Genomic DNA, 21,179 nt, shown 5'->3' with positions numbered 1-21,179 from the left:
GGTCAAGTAATTTTTTTTTCCATTGACCGGCGGGTCAATAATTTTTTTTTATTTTTCATGACCTGCGGGTCAAATAAAAGTGCTTTTGGTTTAAAGTGGGGTGAAATAAAGTCATTTTCGTGGTCATTGGAAGGTCAATAAAATTTTTATTTTTTGTTGACCCGCGGGTCAAGAAATCTTTTTTTTCTATTGACCGGCGGGTCAATAATTTTTTTTTATTTTTCATGACCTGCGGGTCAAATAAAAGTGCTTTTGGTTGAAAGGGGGGTGAAATAAAGTCATTTTTGTGGTTATTGGAATTTCAATAAAATTTTTATTTTTTGTTGACCCGTGGGTCAAGAAATTTTCTTTTTCCATTGACCGGCGGGTCAATAATTTTTTTTTATTTTTCATGACCTGCGGGTCAAATAAAAGTGCTTTTGGTTGAAAGGGGGGTGAAATAAAGTCATTTTTTTGGTTATTGGTGGACCAATATAATTTTTATTTTTTGGTGACCCGCGGGTCAGGACATTTTTTTTTCCACTGACCGGCGGGTCAATAATTTTTCTTTATTTTTCATGACCTGCGGGTCAAATAAAAGTGCTTTTGGTTGAAAGGGGGGTCAAATAAAGTCATTTTTGTGGTTATTGGTGGGTCAATATAATTTTTCATTTCTCTTGACCCGTGGGTCAAGAAATTTTCTTTTTCCATTGACCGGCGGGTGAATAATTTCTGTTTTTTTTTTCATGACCTGCGGGTCAAATAAAAGTGCTTTTGGTTGAAAGGGGGGTCAAATAAAGTCATTTTTGTGGTTATTGGAAGGTCAATAAAATTTTTATTTTTTGTTGACCCGCGGGTCAAGAAATCTTTTTTTTCTATTGACCGGCGGGTCAGTAAATAATTTTTTTTTTGTCATGACCTGCGGGTCAAATAAAAATGCTTTTGGTTTAAAGTGGGGTCAAATAAAGTCATTTTTGTGGTTATTGGTGGGTCAATATAATTTTTAATTTCTCTTGACCCGCGGGTCAAGAAATCTTTTTTTTCTATTGACCGGCGGGTCACAATATTTTTTTTTTGTCATGACCTGCGGGTCAAATAAAAGTGCTTTTGGTTGAAAGGGGGGTCAAATAAAGTCATTTTTGTGGTTATTGGAATTTCAATAAAATTTTTATTTTTTGTTGACCCGCGGGTCAAGAAATTTTCTTTTTCCATTGACCGGCGGGTCAATAATTTTTTTTTATTTTTCATGACCTGCGGGTCAAATAAAAGTGCTTTTTGTTTAAAGGGGGGTCAAATAAAGTCATTTTTGTGGTTATTGGAAGGTCAATAAAATTTTTATTTTTTGTTGACCCGCGGGTCAAGTAATTTTTTTTTCCATTGACCGGCGGGTCAATAATTTTTTTTTATTTTTCATGACCTGCGGGTCAAATAAAAGTGCTTTTGGTTTAAAGTGGGGTGAAATAAAGTCATTTTCGTGGTCATTGGAAGGTCAATAAAATTTTTATTTTTTGTTGACCCGCGGGTCAAGAAATCTTTTTTTTCTATTGACCGGCGGGTCAATAATTTTTTTTTATTTTTCATGACCTGCGGGTCAAATAAAAGTGCTTTTGGTTGAAAGGGGGGTGAAATAAAGTCATTTTTGTGGTTATTGGAATTTCAATAAAATTTTTATTTTTTGTTGACCCGTGGGTCAAGAAATTTTCTTTTTCCATTGACCGGCGGGTCAATAATTTTTTTTTATTTTTCATGACCTGCGGGTCAAATAAAAGTGCTTTTGGTTGAAAGGGGGGTGAAATAAAGTCATTTTTTTGGTTATTGGTGGACCAATATAATTTTTATTTTTTGGTGACCCGCGGGTCAGGACATTTTTTTTTCCACTGACCGGCGGGTCAATAATTTTTCTTTATTTTTCATGACCTGCGGGTCAAATAAAAGTGCTTTTGGTTGAAAGGGGGGTGAAATAAAGTCATTTTTGTGGTTATTGGAATTTCAATAAAATTTTTATTTTTTGTTGACCCGCGGGTCAAGAAATTTTCTTTTTCCATTGACCGGCGGGTCAATAATTTTTCTTTATTTTTCATGACCTGCGGGTCAAATAAAAGTGCTTTTGGTTGAAAGGGGGGTGAAATAAAGTCATTTTTGTGGTTATTGGTGGGTCAATATAATTTTTAATTTCTCTTGACCCGCGGGTCAAGAAATTTTTTATTCCATTGACCGTCGGGTGAATAATTTTTTTTTTTTTTCATGACCTGCGGGTCAAATAAAAGTGCTTTTGGTTGAAAGGGGGGTCAAATAAAGTCATTTTTGTGGTTATTGGAAGGTCAATAAAATTTGTATTTTTTGTTGACCCGCGGGTCAAGAAATCTTTTTTTTCTATTGACCGGCGGGTCAGTAAAATTTTTTTTTTTTTTGTTATGAGCTGCGGGTCAAATAAAAGTGCTTTTGGTTTAAAGGGGGGTCAAATAAAGTCATTTTTGTGGTTATTGGTGGGTCAATATAATTTTTAATTTCTCTTGACCCGCGGGTCAAGTAATTTTTTTTTCCATTGACCGGCGGGTCACAATATTTTTTTTTTGTCATGACCTGCGGGTCAAATAAAAGTGCTTTTGGTTGAAAGGGGGGTCAAATAAAGTCATTTTTGTGGTCATTGGAATTTCAATAAAATTTTTATTTTTTGTTGACCCGCGGGTCAAGAAATTTTCTTTTTCCATTGACCGGCGGGTGAATAATTTCTTTTTTTTTTTCATGACCTGCAGGTCAAATAAAAGTGCTTTTGGTTTAAAGGGGGGTCAAATAAAGTCATTTTTGTGGTTATTGGTGGGTCAATATAATTTTTATTTTTTGTTGACCCGCGGGTCAAGACATTTTTTTTTCCATTGACCGGCGGGTGAATAATTTCTTTTTTTTTTTCATGACCTGCAGGTCAAATAAAAGTGCTTTTGGTTTAAAGGGGGGTGAAATAAAGTCATTTTTGTGGTTATTGGAATTTCAATAAAATTTTTATTTTTTTGTTGACCCGCGGGTCAGGACTTTTTTTTTTCCATTGACCGGCGGGTCAAAATTTTTTTTTTTTTTCATGACCTGCGGGTCAAATAAAAGTGCTTTTGGTTGAAAGGGGGGTCAAATAAAGTCATTTTTGTGGTTATTGGTGGGTCAATATAATTTTTCATTTCTCTTGACCCGTGGGTCAAGAAATTTTCTTTTTCCATTGACCGGCGGGTGAATAATTTCTTTTTTTTTTTTCATGACCTGCGGGTCAAATAAAAGTGCTTTTGGTTTAAAGGGGGGTCAAATAAAGTCATTTGTGGGTCAATATAATTTTTAATTTCTCTTGACCCGCGGGTCAAGAAATTTTCTTTTTCCATTGACCGGCGGGTCAGTAATTTTTTTTTATTTTTCATGACCTGCGGGTCAAATAAAAGTGCTTTTGGTTTAAAGTGGGGTCAAATAAAGTCATTTTTGTGGTTATTGGTGGGTCAATATAATTTTTAATTTCTCTTGACCCGCGGGTCAAGTAATTTTTTTTTCCATTGACCGGCGGGTCACAATATTTTTTTTTTTTCATGACCTGCGGGTCAAATAAAAGTGCTTTTTGTTGAAAGGGGGGTCAAATAAAGTCATTTTTGTGGTTATTGGTGGACCAATATAATTTTTATTTTTTGTTGACCCGCGGGTCAGGACATTTTTTTTTCCACTGACCGACGGGTCAATAATTTTTCCTTATTTTTCATGACCTGCGGGTCAAATAAAAGTGCTTTTGGTTGAAAGGGGGGTCAAATAAAGTCATTTTTGTGGTTATTGGTGGGTCAATATAATTTTTCATTTCTCTTGACCCGTGGGTCAAGAAATTTTCTTTTTCCATTGACCGGCGGGTGAATAATTTCTTTTTTTTTTTTCATGACCTGCGGGTCAAATAAAAGTGCTTTTGGTTGAAAGGGGGGACAAATAAAGTCGTTTTTGTGGTTATTGGAAGGTCAATAAAATTTTTATTTTTTGTTGACCCGCGGGTCAAGAAATCTTTTTTTTCTATTGACCGGCGGGTCAGTAAATTATTTTTTTTTTGTCATGACCTGCGGGTCAAATAAAAGTGCTTTTTGTTGAAAGGGGGGTCAAATAAAGTCATTTTCGTGGTCATTGGAAGGTCAATAAAATTTTTATTTTTTGTTGACCCGCGGGTCAAGTAATTTTTTTTTCCATTGACCGGCGGGTCAATAATTTTTTTTTATTTTTCATGACCTGCGGGTCAAATAAAAGTGCTTTTTGTTTAAAGTGGGGTGAAATAAAGTCATTTTCGTGGTCATTGGAAGGTCAATAAAATTTTTATTTTTTGTTGACCCGCGGGTCAAGTAATTTTTTTTTCCATTGACCGGCGGGTCAATAATTTTTTTTTATTTTTCATGACCTGCGGGTCAAATAAAAGTGCTTTTTGTTTAAAGGGGGGTCAAATAAAGTCATTTTTGTGGTAATTGGAAGGTCAATAAAATTTTTATTTTTTGTTGACCCGCGGGTCAAGAAATTTTCTTTTTCCATTGACCGGCGGGTCAATAATTTTTTTTTATTTTTCATGACCTGCGGGTCAAATAAAAGTGCTTTTGGTTGAAAGGGGGGTCAAATAAAGTCATTTTTGTGGTTATTGGAATTTCAATAAAATTTTTATTTTTTGTTGACCCGCGGGTCAGGACATTTTTTTTTCCATTGACCGGCGGGTCAATAATTTTTTTTATTTTTCATGACCTGCCGGTCAAATAAAAGTGCTTTTGATTTAAAGGGGGGTCAAATAAAGTCATTTGTGGGTCAATATAATTTTTAATTTCTCTTGACCCGCTGGTCAAGAAATTTTCTTTTTCCATTGACCGGCGGGTCAATAATTTTTTTTTATTTTTCATGACCTGCGGGTCAAATAAAAGTGCTTTTGGTTTAAAGGGGGGTCAAATAAAGTCATTTTTGTGGTTATTGGTGGGTCAATATAATTTTTAATTTCTCTTGACCCGCGGGTCAAGAAATTTTCTTTTTCCATTGACCGGCGGGTCAATAATTTTTCTTTTTTTTTTTCATGACCTGCGGGTCAAATAAAAGTGCTTTTGGTTGAAAGGGGCGTGAAATAAAGTCATTTTTGTGGTTATTGATGGATCAATATAATTTTTATTTTTTGTTGACCCGCGGGTCAGGACATTTTTTTTACCATTGACCGGCGGGTCAATAATTTTTTTTTATTTTTCATGACCTGCGGGTCAAATAAAAGTGCTTTTGGTTTAAAGGGGGGTCAAATAAAGTCATTTGTGGGTCATTATAATTTTTAATTTCTCTTGACCCGCGGGTCAAGAAATTTTCTTTTTCCATTGACCGGCGGGTCAATAATTTTTTTTTATTTTTCATGACCTGCGGGTCAAATAAAAGTGCTTTTGGTTTAAAGGGGGGTCAAATAAAGTCATTTTTGTGGTTATTGGTGGGTCAATATAATTTTTAATTTCTCTTGACCCGCGGGTCAAGAAATTTTCTTTTTCCATTGACCGGCGGGTCAATAATTTTTCTTTTTTGTTTTCATGACCTGCGGGTCAAATAAAAGTGCTTTTGGTTGAAAGGGGGGTGAAATAAAGTCATTTTTGTTGTTATTGGAATTTCAATAAAATTTTTATTTTTTGTTGACCCGCGGGTCAAGAAATCTTTTTTTTCTATTGACCGGCGGGTCAGGAAATTATTTTTTTTTTGTAATGACCTGCGGGTCAAATAAAAGTGCTTTTGGTTGAAAGGGGGGTGAAATAAAGTCATTTTTGTGGTTATTGGAATTTCAATAAAATTATTTTTTGTTGACCCGCGGGTCAAGAAATTTTCTTTTTCCATTGACCGGCGGGTCAATAATTTTTTTTTATTTTTTATGACCTGCGGGTCAAATAAAAGTGCTTTTGGTTGAAAGGGGGGTGAAATAAAGTCATTTTTGTGGTTATTGGTGGACCAATATAATTTTTATTTTTTGTTGACCCGCGGGTCAGGACTTTTTTTTTTCCACTGACCGGCGGGTCAATAATTTTTCCTTATTTTTCATGACCTGCGGGTCAAATAAAAGTGCTTTTGGTTGAAAGGGGGGTCAAATAAAGTCATTTTTGTGGTTATTGGTGGGTCAATAAAATTTTTCATTTCTCTTGACCCGTGGTTCAAGAAATTTTCTTTTTCCATTGACCGGCGGGTGAATAATTTCTTTTTTTTTTTTCATGACCTGCGGGTCAAATAAAAGTGCTTTTGGTTGAAAGGGGGGTCAAATAAAGTCATTTTTGTGGTTATTGGAAGGTCAATAAAATTTTTATTATTTGTTGACCCGCGGGTCAAGAAATCTTTTTTTTCTATTGACCGGCGGGTCAGTAAATTATTTTTTTTTTGTCATGACCTGCGGGTCAAATAAAAGTGCTTTTGGTTTAAAGGGGGGTCAAATAAAGTCATTTGTGGGTCAATATAATTTTTAATTTCTCTTGACCCGCGGGTCATGAAATTTTCTTTTTCCATTGACCGGCGGGTCAGTAATTTTTTTTTATTTTTCATGACCTGCGGGTAAAATAAAAGTGCTTTTGGTTTAAAGTGGGGTCAAATAAAGTCATTTTTGTGGTTATTGGTGGGTCAATATAATTTTTAATTTCCCTTGACCCGCGGGTCAAGTAATTTTTTTTTCCATTGACCGGCGGGTCACAATATTTTTTTTTTTTTCATGACCTGCGGGTCAAATAAAACTGCTTTTGTTTGAAAGGGGGGTGAAATAAAGTCATTTTTGTGGTTATTGGTGGATCAATATAATTTTTATTTTTTGTTGACCCGCGGGTCAAGACATTTTTTTTTCCATTGACCGGCGGGTCAATAATTTTTTTTTATTTTTCATGACCTGCGGGTCAAATAAAAGTGCTTTTTGTTGAAAGGGGGGTCAAATAAAGTCATTTTCGTGGTCATTGGAAGGTCAATAAAATTTTTATTTTTTGTTGACCCGCGGGTCAAGTAATTTTTTTTTCCATTGACCGGCGGGTCAATAATTTTTTTTTATTTTTCATGACCTGCGGGTCAAATAAAAGTGCTTTTGGTTTAAAGTGGGGTGAAATAAAGTCATGTTTGTGGTTATTGGAATTTCAATAAAATTTTTATTTTTTGTTGACCCGCGGGTCAAGAAATTTTCTTTTTTCATTGACCGGCGGGTCAATAATTTTTTTTTTTTTTCATGACCTGCGGGTCAAATAAAAGTGCTTTTGGTTTAAAGGGGGGTCAAATAAAGTCATTTGTGGGTCAATATAATTTTTAATTTCTCTTGACCCGCGGGTCAAGAAATTTTCTTTTTCCATTGACCGGCGGGTCAATAATTTTTTTTTATTTTTCATGACCTGCGGGTCAAATAAAAGTGCTTTTGGTTTAAAGGGGGGTCAAATAAAGTCATTTTTGTAGTTATTGGTGGGTCAATATAATTTGTAATTTCTCTTGACCCGCGGGTCAAGTAATTTTTTTTTCCATTGACCGGCGGGTCACAATTTTTATTTTTTTTTCATGACCTGCGGGTCAAATAAAAGTGCTTTTGGTTGAAAGGGGGGTGAAATAAAGTCATTTTTGTGGTTATTGGAATTTCAATAAAATTTTTATTTTTTGTTGACCCGCGGGTCAAGAAATTTTCTTTTTCCATTGACCGGCGGGTCAATAATTTTTTTTTTTTTTTCATGACCTGCGGGTAAAATAAAAGTGCTTTTGGTTTAAAGGGGGGTCAAATAAAGTCATTTTTGTGGTTATTGGTGGGTCAATATAATTTTTAATTTCTCTTGACCCGCGGGCCAAGAAATTTTCTTTTTCCATTGACCGGCGGGTCAATAATTTTTTTTTTTTTTTCATGACCTGCGGGTAAAATAAAAGTGCTTTTGGTTTAAAGGGGGGTCAAATAAAGTCATTTTTGTGGTTATTGGTGGATCAATATAATTTTTATTTTTTGTTGACCCGCGGGTCAGGACATTTTTTTTTCCATTGACCGGCGGGTCAATAATTTTTTTTTATTTTTCATGACCTGCGGGTCAAATAAAAGTGCTTTTGGTTGAAGATAGATAGATAGATAGATAGATAGATAGATAGATAGATACTTTATTAATCCCGGAGGAAATTGCATATATCCACTGCTCAGGCATTAAATAACAAATAATACTGGATAAACACCAGGAGAAAAGGAAACACTGACATCACAGGACATACCACATACATACATACATTACACTAACAGACAGGCACATGCAGCACTAACAGGACTTATATACTAAACTATAACTAAAAATATAAACAGTATAAAATTTAAAAATATTACAGTATTAAAATATAAACAGTATAAAATAAAATCTAAACAGTATAAAATTGAATTAAAATATAAAAACAGTATAAAAAATAAATAAATTTTATATATATATATATATACAACAGTATAAAATTAAATTTAAATTAAATTAAATCCATTTTCAACCCCGTGCTGACCTCCCCACCTCCCCCCCGCTCCTCCTGAGAGAGTCATTGTACCCCCTGATGGCACGGGGCACGAAGGAGGACCTCAGCCTCTCTGTGGAGGCGCTGTGTGACAGCAGTCTGCCGCTGAAGGTGCTTCTCTGCTGGGAGAAGGTGGTGTGTAGGGGGTGCCTGGTGTTGTTCATGATGGCCTTAATTTTAGACATGGTCCTGCTCTCCAGAAGCATATCCACAGAGTCCAGGCTCAGCCCGACCACTGAGCCCGCTCTGCGGATGAGTCTGTTCAGACGGTCCATATCTCTTTTCCTGGCCCCCCCACCCCAACACACAATGGCGTATGACAGCACACTGGAGACTACGGACTGATAGAACATGAAAAGGAGCTTAGGACAGATGTTGAAGGAGGCCAGCCTCCTCAGGAAGTACATCCTGCTCTGCCCCTTCTTGTACACACAGTTGGAGTTGAGTGACCAGTCCAGTCTGCTGTCTAGCTGCAGTCCCAGGTACTTATAGTTTTCTACCACTTCCACCTCACTGCCATTGATGATCACCGGCTGTGGAGAGGGAGGTGCCCGCCGGAAATCCAGAACCGTCTCCTTTGTCTTGGAGACGTTGAGCTGGAGCTGGTTCTGTTGGCACCACTCCACGAAGTCAGCCACCGATGCCCTGTACCCCCCCTCATCACCCTCCCGGATACATGCCACTATCGCGGTGTCATCGGAGTACTTCTGTATGTGGCATGTATCCGAGTTGTGCTTGAAGTCTGATGTGTAGAGGGTGAAGAGAATGGGGGATAGAACGGTCCCCTGTGGCGCCCCCGTGCTGCTGGTCACCATAGAAGACAAGCAGTCCCCCATACGGACGTACTGGGGTCTGTCCGTTAGGTAGTCCGTAATCCAGCTCACGAGGTAGGGGTCCACAGCCATGGAGGTTAGTTTATCCTGCAGGAGCTGGGGCTGGATGGTGTTGAAGGCACTCGAAAAGTCGAAGAAGAGCACTCTGACGGCACAGCCCCCGGCGTCCAGGTAGGAGAGTGTGCGGTGGAGGAGGTACATGACAGCATCGTCAACCCCAACCTTGGCCTGATAGGCAAACTGGAGAGGGTCCATAGCACCCTGCACTTGTGGACGCATGAGCTCCAGGACCAGTCGCTCTAGGGTCTTCATTACGTGGGAGGTAAGAGCGACCGGTCGGTGGTCGTTGAGCTCAGTAGGGCGTCCTTTCTTGGGTACAGGGACAATGCAGGAGGTCTTCCACAGTGACGGGACCCTCCCCAGCCGCAGACTGAGGTTGAACAATTGTTGCAGGGGGTCCCCTAGTTCCGAAGCACAGGCTCGGAGGAGTCTTGGGGAGACCTTATCTGGTCCAGCCGCCTTGTAGGGACGGAGCCTCCTCAGCGTTGTCGTCACCAGGTCTGCAGTGATGATGGTCTCAGTCGTGGTGGGAGCAGGAGGTTGTGGCGAGGTTGGAAATCCAGTGGTTGAGGAGGTCCAGCCGTTGAGCTTCGCAGTTCTTGGAGTGGGCTCGGGAGAAGTGGCAGGGGTGGAAGGAGAGGAAGCACAGGAGGAGGGAGCATCAGTGGAGCGGTCTGTAGGGCCAGGAGAGGCCTGTAGGCCAGGAGAGGCCTGGGACGAGGAGCCGGGAGTGGTGGGGGAGCTGAACCGATTGAAAAAGCTGTTAAGTTCATTCGCTCGTTCAATATTCCCCTCCACAGTGCTGCGCCCTTTCCCGTGTCCGGTGATGGTTCTCATCCCATTCCAGACCTCCCGCACTTGGTTGCGCCCCAGCTGCTTCTCCAGCTTCCTCCTGTACGCCTCCTTGGCCTCCCTCAGGCAGAGTCTCACTTCCTTCTGGGCCTTCCTCATCTCCTCCTCGTTCTTGCTCCTGAACGCCCGCTTCTTCCTGTTCAGGACAGCCTTGACTTCCTTGGTTACCCATGGTTTGTTGTTGGGGTAACACCTGATTGTCCTGACAGGGGCCACGGTGTCCACACAGAAGTTTATGTAGTCTGTAAAACACTGAGCTGCCCCCTCAATGTCTTCCCCATGTGAGCCCACAATAACATCCCAATCGGTGATCTGGAAGCAGTCCCTCAGCATCTCCTCTGCTTCCGGGGACCACCTCCTGACCTGTCGTGTTGTTGCTGGCAGCCGTTTCACCAGCGGGATGTAGGTGGGCTGTAGGTACACTAGGTTGTGGTCTGATTTACCTAGTGGAGGGAGGGGGGTGGCGGTGTATGCCTCCTTAGCATTAGTGTAGAACAGATCGATGGTTCTGTTCTTCCGTGTGGGACAGTCTACACACTGGACCATTGTGGGGAGAGATGAGTCCAAGGTGACGTGGTTAAAGTCACCGGTGATAATGACGAGCGCCTCCGGGTGCCGGGTCCGAAGAGCAGAGGTGGTCCCACAGATGGTCTCTCGTGCCGCCTCAGGGTCCGCACGTGGAGGGATGTAGACGGCGAGGACGATGACGTGTGAGAATTCACGCGCCAGGTAGTAGGGTCTGATGCTAACAGCTGTTAGCTCCAGATCGCGGTTACACAGTGTTGATTTCACCGTCACATGTCCCGGATGGCACCATCTATCGTTGGTGTAGATGATTAATCCACCTCCTTTCTTCTTACCGGCGGTGTTCGTGTCCCGGTCCGCTCGTACGGAGGAGAAGCCGGTTAGTCGGACGTTAGCGTCCGGCACGTCGCCAGTTAGCCACGTCTCTGAGAACACCAACAAGCTGGTCTCCCGGTAGCGATGATCAGTCCTGCACAGCGCCGTCAGTTCGTCCAACTTGTTGGGTAGAGAGTTCACGTTCCCCGTGATGACGGAGGGGACGGAGGGCTTGACTCTCCTCCGGTTAGCGGCTCTAGCTGTTAGTCTAGTCCTTTCAACTCGACCCGCTCGGCATCCGCGATACCTCCGTCGGAGCTCAGCGGGGATGAGATCGCGTGTTGCGGGGTCTCCTTTGACCCTCATGGACATCAACTCCTCCCTGGAGTACACTAGCATATCACTATACATTACATAATTTTACGTTAGAAAAATACACGCAGAAACATAGAAAAAAAACGCAAAATTATGCAAACAAACTCGCTCTGAGCAGAGGAAACTGCAGCCTGCTCGCGCATGCGCAGAAGACTGGGGGTGAAATAAAAAAAAGGGGGGTGAAATAAATTAATTTTTGTGGTTATTGGTGGGTCAATACAATTTTTAATTTTTGTTGACCCGCGGGTCAAGACATTTTCTTTTTCCATTGACCGGCGGGTGAATAATTTCTTTTTTTTTTTCATGACCTGCAGGTCAAATAAAAGTGCTTTTGGTTTAAAGGGGGGTCAAATAAAGTCATTTTTGTGGTTATTGGTGGGTCAATATAATTTTTAATTTCTCTTGACCCGCGGGTCAAGAAATTTTCTTTTTCCATTGACCGGCGGGTCAATAATTTTTCTTTTTTTTTTCATGACCTGCGGGTCAAATAAAAGTGCTTTTGGTTGAAAGGGGGGTGAAATAAAGTCATTTTTGTGGTTATTGGAATTTCAATAAAATTTTTATTTTTTGTTGACCCGCGGGTCAGGACTTTTTTTTTTCCATTGACCGGCGGGTCAAAATTTTTTTTTTATTTTTCATGACCTGCGGGTCAAATAAAAGTGCTTTTGGTTGAAAGGGGGGTGAAATAAAGTCATTTTTGTGGTTATTGGAATTCCAATAAAATTTTTATTTTTTGTTGACCCGCGGGTCAAGAAATTTTCTTTTTCCATTGACCGGCGGGTCAATAATTTTTTTTTTTTTTTTCATGACCTGCGGGTCAAATAAAAGTGCTTTTGGTTGAAAGCCGGGTGAAATAAAGTCATTTTTGTGGTTATTGGTGGATCAATATAATTTTTATTTTTTGTTGACCCGCGGGTCAGGACATTTTTTTTTCCATTGACCGGCGGGTCAATAATTTTTTTTTATTTTTCATGACCTGCGGGTCAAATAAAAGTGCTTTTGGTTTAAAGGGGGGTCAAATAAAGTCATTTTTGTGGTTATTGGTGGGTCAATATAATTTTTAATTTCTCTTGACCCGCGGGTCAAGTAATTTTTTTTTCCATTGACCGGCGGGTCACAATTTTTTTTTATATTTCATGACCTGCGGGTCAAATAAAAGTACTGTTGGTTGTCAGGCAGGTCAAATAAAGTCATTTTTGTGGTTATTGGTGGGTCAATATAATTTTTATTTTTTGTTGACCCGCGGGTCAAGACATTTTTTTTTCCATTGACCGGCGGGTGAATAATTTCTTTTTTTTTTTCATGACCTGCAGGTCAAATAAAAGTGCTTTTGGTTTAAAGGGGGGTCAAATAAAGTCATTTTTGTGGTTATTGGTGGGTCAATATAATTTTTAATTTCTCTTGACCCGCGGGTCAAGAAATTTTCTTTTTCCATTGACCGGCGGGTCAATAATTTTTCTTTTTTTTTTCATGACCTGCGGGTCAAATAAAAGTGCTTTTGGTTGAAAGGGGGGTGAAATAAAGTCATTTTTGTGGTTATTGGAATTTCAATAAAATTTTTATTTTTTGTTGACCCGCGGGTCAGGACTTTTTTTTTTCCATTGACCGGCGGGTCAAAATTTTTTTTTTTTTTTTCATGACCTGCGGGTCAAATAAAAGTGCTTTTGGTTGAAAGGGGGGTGAAATAAAGTCATTTTTGTGGTTATTGGAATTCCAATAAAATTTTTATTTTTTGTTGACCCGCGGGTCAAGAAATTTTCTTTTTCCATTGACCGGCGGGTCAATAATTTTTCTTTTTTTTTTCATGACCTGCGGGTCAAATAAAAGTGCTTTTGGTTGAAAGGGGGGTGAAATAAAGTCATTTTTGTGGTTATTGGAATTTCAATAAAATTTTTATTTTTTGTTGACCCGCGGGTCAGGACTTTTTTTTTTCCATTGACCGGCGGGTCAGTAAATTATTTTTTTTTTGTAATGAGCTGCGGGTCAAATAAAAGTCCTTATGGTTGAAAGGGGGGTCAAATAAAGTCATTTTTGTGGTTATTGGTGGGTCGATAAAACTTTTATTTTTTGTTGACCCGCGGGTCAAGAAATTTTTTTTTCCATTGACCGGCGGGTGAATAATTTCTTTTTTTTTTTCATGACCTGCAGGTCAAATAAAAGTGCTTTTGGTTGAAAGGGGGGTGAAATAAAGTCATTTTTGTGGTTATTGGAATTCCAATAAAATTTTTATTTTTTGTTGACCCGCGGGTCAAGAAATTTTCTTTTTCCATTGACCGGCGGGTCAATAATTTTTTTTTATTTTTCATGACCTGCAGGTCAAATAAAAGTGCTTTTGGTTTAAAGGGGGGTCAAATAAAGTCATTTTTGTGGTTATTGGTGGGTCAATATAATTTTTAATTTCTCTTGACCCGCGGGTCAAGTAATTTTTTTTTCCATTGACCGGCGGGTCACAATTTTTATTTTTTTTTCATGACCTGCGGGTCAAATAAAAGTGCTTTTGGTTGAAAGGGGGGTCAAATAAAGTCATGTCTGTGGTTATTGGAATTTCAATAAAATTTTTATTTTTTGTTGACCCGCGGGTCAGGACATTTTTTTTCCATTGACCGGCGGGTCAATAATTTTTTTTTATTTTTCATGACCTGCGGGTCAAATAAAAGTGCTTTTGGTTTAAAGGGGGGTCAAATAAAGTCATTTGTGGGTCAATATAATTTTTAATTTCTCTTGACCCGCGGGTCAAGAAATTTTCTTTTTCCATTGACCGGCGGGTGAATAATTTTTTTTTATTTTTCATGACCTGCGGGTCAAATAAAAGTGCTTTTGGTTTAAAGGGGGGTCAAATAAAGTCATTTTTGTGGTTATTGGTGGGTCAATATAATTTTTAATTTCTCTTGACCCGCGGGTCAAGAAATTTTCTTTTTCCATTGACCGGCGGGTCAATAATTTTTCTTTTTTTTTTCATGACCTGCGGGTCAAATAAAAGTGCTTTTGGTTGAAAGGGGGGTGAAATAAAGTCATTTTGTGGTTATTGGAATTTCAATAAAATTTTTATTTTTTGTTGACCCGCGGGTCAAGAAATTTTCTTTTTCCATTGACCGGCGGGTCAATAATTTTTTTTTATTTTTCATGACCAGCGGGTCAAATAGAAGTGCTTTTGGTTGAAAGGGGGGTGAAATAAAGTCATTTTTGTGGTTATTGGAAGGACAACTTAATTTTTCAAAATTACTTTTTTTGAACTGACAGACCAACCAAACAAAATTTTGTTTGGACAAACCCAAAAGAATTTTTTTAGATTGACCAACCAACACCCCCAAAATGTTTTTTTCTCTATAAAAAAAAACTGGTGAAAAACTTTTTTTAAAACCGATATACGGCACAAAAAAATTTTTTTTTGACTGACAGACCAAAAACAATGTTTTTCAAACTAAAAATTTTTTTGAGGGCGTCTGACCATTTTTTTTGGATCGACAGACCCCAAAAAAATTCTTTGTCAATCAACCAAATGACCAAAAAATCCCCTTATGTTTCAAATAGATGTTCCATCACAAAACTTAACCCCCCCAAATTGAATGGTGGGTGGGAAAAAAAACTTTCAACAGAGCCCCCTAAAAATTTTTTTTTGGACCAACCAGCCAAACAAAGGTTTTTTAGACTGAACGATGAACAGTTCAAAAAAGTTTTTGGACAAACTGACTGGTCTTCAACTGACTGGTCGGTCATTTGGTCCATTTGAAAATAAAACTTTTAGACTGACTAACCAGCTGACCGACTGGTCAACCAAAATAAAATTTGCTTTTTAGACCAACTGACCAGTCGAAAACAAAATTTCTTTTAAACAAAATGATACAAAAATTTTTTTTTGGGATTTCCCTATGGAAAAAGAACATTTGTTTGGACGAACCAACCAAAAGAAAAAAGTTTTTAGACTGGCTGCCCGAGCAACAAAAATCAAATGTTTTTAGGACTGACTGCCCCACCAAAAGAAAAAATAATTTCTTTTCGACCAGACAGTTGGTTCAAAAAAATTGTGTTTTTGGCAAAAATCTTATATTTTAAAAAAAATCCCCCACCCCAAAAATATTTTTTCAAAAATTTTTTTTTCTCAAAAATATTTTATTTTTCAAAATAAATTTTTTAAAATAAAAAAAACAGAAAAAAAAACATTTTTTTATTAGACCGTCTAACTGGTCTGAAAAAAATTGTTATTGAAGTGACCGACCGACCAAAACAATATGTTTTCTTCAAGACTGACTGACGGTGGGAAAAAAAACTTTCTTAGACCGACGGACAAAAATATATTTTTAGACCGATAATCCAACCGTAAAAACATTTCTGTTACATCGACCAACAGGTCGGAAAAAAAAAATTGGAATTCACCGACCACCCAAAATAAAAGTTAATTTGGACCGACCGCCAGAAAAAACCTGTTTGTTAGACCGACCAACTGGTCAAAAAAAATATTTTGGACCGAACAACCAAAAAAACATTTTTTTTTTAGATCAACAAATTGACCAACTGGTGAAAAACACTTCTTTTGACCGAATGGTCGGTCATTTGGTCCAGTCAAAAAAATTATGCCTTTGACTGACCAACAGGTCAACTGAAAGAAAAAACTTTTTTTTAAACGACCAGTCAAAATAATGACCAGAGAAAATTTTTTTTTAGCCCGATCCACAAACAAGAAAAAACATTTTGTTACACCGACCAACCCGTCAAAATTTTTTTGTTTGGGACTGACAAACCACTATACTATAGTGATATAGTGTACTATAGACACTATATCATATCATAGGTTAGTCTACAACATCATACTATTGGTAAGATTCTATATCATACTATAGATTATGCTACAACATCACACTATAGGAAAGGCACTATATCACACTATAGGTTAGGCTACTACATCATACTATAGGTAAGGTACTATATCATACTGTATGTTAGGCTAATACATCATAATATAGGTAAGGCTACGACATCATACTATTGGTAAGACAATACACAGTATATCATACCATAGGTGAGGCTACAACATCATAGTATAGGTTAGGTACTATATAACACTATATCATATTACAGGTTAGGATACTACATCATACTATAGGTAAGTACTATGTCATATCATAGGTTACGCTACTACATCTCACTCTCGGTTAGGCTACTACAGAATCAGAATCAGAAATCAGAATCAGAAAAGTGTATCGCCAGGTACAATAAAGTTTACCACACCAGGAACTTGACGCGGTGTCGGTGCATTAAAGGTGGAAGAGAAGGAATAAAAAACTATTTACAATTTACATTAAAGTGAGGTATGTGGTTGGTGTTTATAAGGGAAAAAAAGTCCAAAGAGTAAAAAGTGTCTTTGCAAAGTGGTGAGGAGCGGATGGTTACCTGGGGGGGTGGCATTGTTCATGAGGCTGACTGCAGTGGGGAAGAAGCACGTCATACTATAGGTAAGGTACTATATCATATTATAGGTTAGGCTACTACATCATACTGAAGGTCAGGCTACAACATTATACTATGGGTAAAATAGGACATCATACTATAGGTTAGGCTACAACATCATAATATTGGAAATATACTATATCATACTATATGCTAGGTTACTACATCATACTATAGGTAAGGAGCTATATCATGTTAAGTAATGTTATGTTACATAATACATGACATTATAAGTAAGGTACTATGATTAACTTTAGATACTATATCATACTATGGATTAGGCTACTGCATCTTACTACAGGTGAAGTACAATATCATACTATATGTTAGGGTGGTACATCATACTATAGATAAGGTACTCTATCATACTATAGGTTAGGCTACAATATCATAATATAGATAAGGCACTATATCACACTAGAGGTTAGGCTACTACATCATACTATAGGTAAGGTACTATTCATACTATAAGTTAAGGTAGTACATCATAATATAAGTAACGTACTGTATCATATTTTTGATTAGGCTACCACATTTTACTATAGGTAAGGTAGTATATCATACTATAGGTTAGGCTACTACATCATACAATAAATTAGGTTATAACATTAAACCATAAGTAAGGTACCATACCATAATCTATCTATCTATCTATCTATCTATCTATCTATCTATCTATCTATCTATCTATCTATCTATCTATCTATCTATCTATCTATCTATCTATCTATCTATCTATCTATCTATCTATCTATCTATCTATCTATTTATTTATCTATCTAGTACAACATAGTACTGGTAAGATACTATATCTTACTATAGGTTAGGCTCCTTCATCATACTATAGGTAAGGTACTATATCATATTATAGGTTAGGCTACTACATCACACTATAGATTAGGCTACAACATTATACTATAGGTAATGCTACAACATCATACTATTGGTAAGGTACTATATCATACTATAGGTTAGGCTAGTACTTCAGCTATAGGTAAGGTACTAATTCATATTATAGTTAGGCTACTACATTATACTTTAGGTAAGGTACTATACTATCTGTTAGGGTAAAACATCATACTACAGGTAGGTACTACAGTATATCACACTATAGGTAAGGGTACAACAGCACACTAAGATAATATATCATACCGTATGTTAGACTACTACATCATATTTTTGGTAAGGTACTATATTGTAATATAGGTTGGCTAATACATCATTCTATAGGTAAGGTACTACATCATGTTATAGGTTCAGCTACAAAATTATACTATAGGTAAGGTTACAACATCATACTGTTGGTAAGATACTAGATCATGCTATAGATTATGGTACAGCGTCGTAACATATGTAAGGCACTATGTCATAAAATGAGTTAGGCTACAACATTATACTACAAGTAAGATACTATATCATACTATAAGTAATGTACTATATCATACTATATGTTAGGTAATACATCACACTATAAGAAATGTTCTATGTTATACTATACGTTGCGTTACAACATCATACTACTGTATATTTAAGGTATTACATCATGCTATAGGATACGCTACAACATCACAGTATATAATCAGTAAATCTGGACTCGTCAGACCACATGACCTTCTCCATTGCTCCAGAGTCCAATCTTTATGCTCCCTAGCAATTTGAAGCCTTTTTTTCTGGTTAGCCTCACTGATTAGTGGTTTTCTTAAGGCTACACAGCTGTTCAGTCCCAATCCCTTGAGTTCCCTTCGCATTGTGCGTGTGGAAACGCTCTCACTTTCACTATTTCACATAGCCCTGAGTTCTACTGTTGTTTTTCTTCGATTTGATCTCTCCACACGTTTAAGTGATCGCTGATCACGAAAAATTCAGGATTTTTTTCCAGCCACATTTCTTCCTCAAAGACGATGGGTCCCCACTATCCTTCCAATAATTCGACCCTTCTTAAACAGACTAACATCTTTTCCACAACCAAGGGATGTGTCTTTCGACATGGTTGTTTAGGAAATGAGAAGCAACTCATTGGGGTTATATAACTTGTTGTCAGCTGAAAGATGATCGCCCATGCAGTAATTATCCAATTGGAGGCTCGTACCTATTTGCTTAGTTAAATCCAGGTGACGACTTTTTTTTTGGCCAGGCAGTGTACTATATCATACGATACAGTAGGTTGGGCTACTACATCATACTATAGGTAAGGTACTATATCATATTATATGTTAGCGTAGTACATCATTCTATTGATTCGTTGTGGTGAACCCTGAAGGGAAAAGCTGAAAAGAAAAGAAGATGTCAGGTAATACATGACACTATAGGTAAAGCACTATGTTATGCTATAGGTTATGCTACAACATCACACTATATTTAAGGTACTATATCATACTATAGGTTAGGCTACCGGGGACTTGATCGTATAACCTCTGATCTCTGAGTTCCTCCTTTCGTCTCTCTTAGATAAATCTTCAGCTGCTGTGATTTAGTTTGGTCTTGTATTTATGGGGTCCACAGCCCTGAGGAGGAACCAGAACATCATGACATCAAGACTCGTCTTCATCCTGTGGAGGAAGAAATGGAACACAATACCACAGGGACGAGGTGCTTTCAGGACGAGGACAACTTCAAGAACAATTCACGCTTCCAACATCCTCTAAAACCCAAAACCTCCTTTTTAATACCTGCGCTATTTGACTGTACACATTTTTGCCTTATTTGAAAATGTTGGAGCCTTCTTGGTTTTTCCCAGTTGATTTAATCCACAACTTTAACATATTTATCTAAGAGCCAACAATTAAAGGATGTGACTCCTGAGGTGAACTCAAAAACCAAAAACAACACAAAAACACAAAGACAAAGACAAAAATGACACAAAAGAAATAAATAAAATAAAATAAAAGAAAATACCACTAAAACACAAGCAAAATAGACGTGCATGCTGAATTCATATTCGAGCCCTGATCTCGGGTAAATGTACTCAAACAACTTCCTGCTCAGTTAATACATTTACTACCCTCCTGTGGCCATACTGACTAACTACAACAGCAATACATAGCTATACGCAATCAAATTAATACAAGTACTGATATGCTTTAAGTACAACATCACCAAAAGCCCTAAGACAAGCACAATTGCAGCGGTGAATTTCTCAGCTTTATATCTGTTAAACTATTTCGTGGAAAACCACACAACAAAGTTATTTAGGACGACGCGTTAATAATGTTATTCTATGTTCTTGAAGGACCTGTGATCATGATGCCCTTTTGTGGACATCATGGGTAACTACAAAAACCCTGATATAAAGTTAGACGTTATCAATTGCTTCCAGTTGTGACTATCAAAATAATTTTAATTGACGGAAGTAATGCATGTCTGCCCCCCCCACCCCCATCCCCCAATATCAAAACACATCATGTTGATATATTCCACAATGATTTCATGATTTTATATTTCATGATATTTCAGCTCACCTTAAAGGTAGAATATGTCCTAGAACGTTAGTCATTATGATTGGATTTGTTAGTTCATCATTTGTTAGAGGGTGCCTGCTATGTTCTATGACAGCCAGAGGGTGGCAGCAGAGCACCACAGTATTGGTGAAGATGAGGTGCATTCAGGTACCTGCCTGAAGATGTAGTGCATTCTGTGTTGCATTCTGGTACCTGTGTGAAGACGTGGTGCATTCACGTCCTTTCCTGAAGGTGTCTCTCATTCAGGTACCTGTCTGGAAAAAAAATGGTGCATTCAGGAACCTCTGTCGTGATGTATCATCCTTAAGTACCTGCTTGTAGATATGGTGCCTTCAGGTACCTGCCTCAAGACATTGTGCATTAAGTACCTGACTGAAGAAGTGGTGCATTCAGGTACCTGTCTGACGATGTGGTTGTTTCATGTACCAGTGTGAAGAAATGGTGCATTCACTTACCTAGCTGAAGAAATGGTGCTTTCTAGGACCGGTGTGCAGATGTGTCGCCTTCAGGTCCCCAACATGGAATGTGTTGCATGCAGGTGACTGCCTGAGGACTTCATGCAATCTCTAAACTGCCTAGACATGTGGTGCATTCAGGTACCTGTCTGAAGATGTGGTGCATTCAGGCATGTGCCTCAAAAAGTGGGGCATTCAAGTACCTTCCTGAAGCCGTCTTGCATTCAGGTACCTGTCTGAAGAAGTGGTGCGTTCAGGTACCTATGTAAATATGTAGTGCATTCAGTTCTTGACTGATGATATGGTGCATTCAGGTACCTGTGTGAAGATGTGATTTGAACTGACTTCCAGTTTGCAATGAAAATACAGTCAACCCTCGGTTTTCGAACATAATCCGT

Source organism: Antennarius striatus, chromosome 7 (genome assembly GCF_040054535.1).
Source record: "Antennarius striatus isolate MH-2024 chromosome 7, ASM4005453v1, whole genome shotgun sequence".
NCBI lineage: Eukaryota > Metazoa > Chordata > Actinopteri > Lophiiformes > Antennariidae > Antennarius > Antennarius striatus.
The sequence above is the reverse complement of the archived record's forward strand: the minus strand, read 5'-3'. Positions refer to the sequence as shown.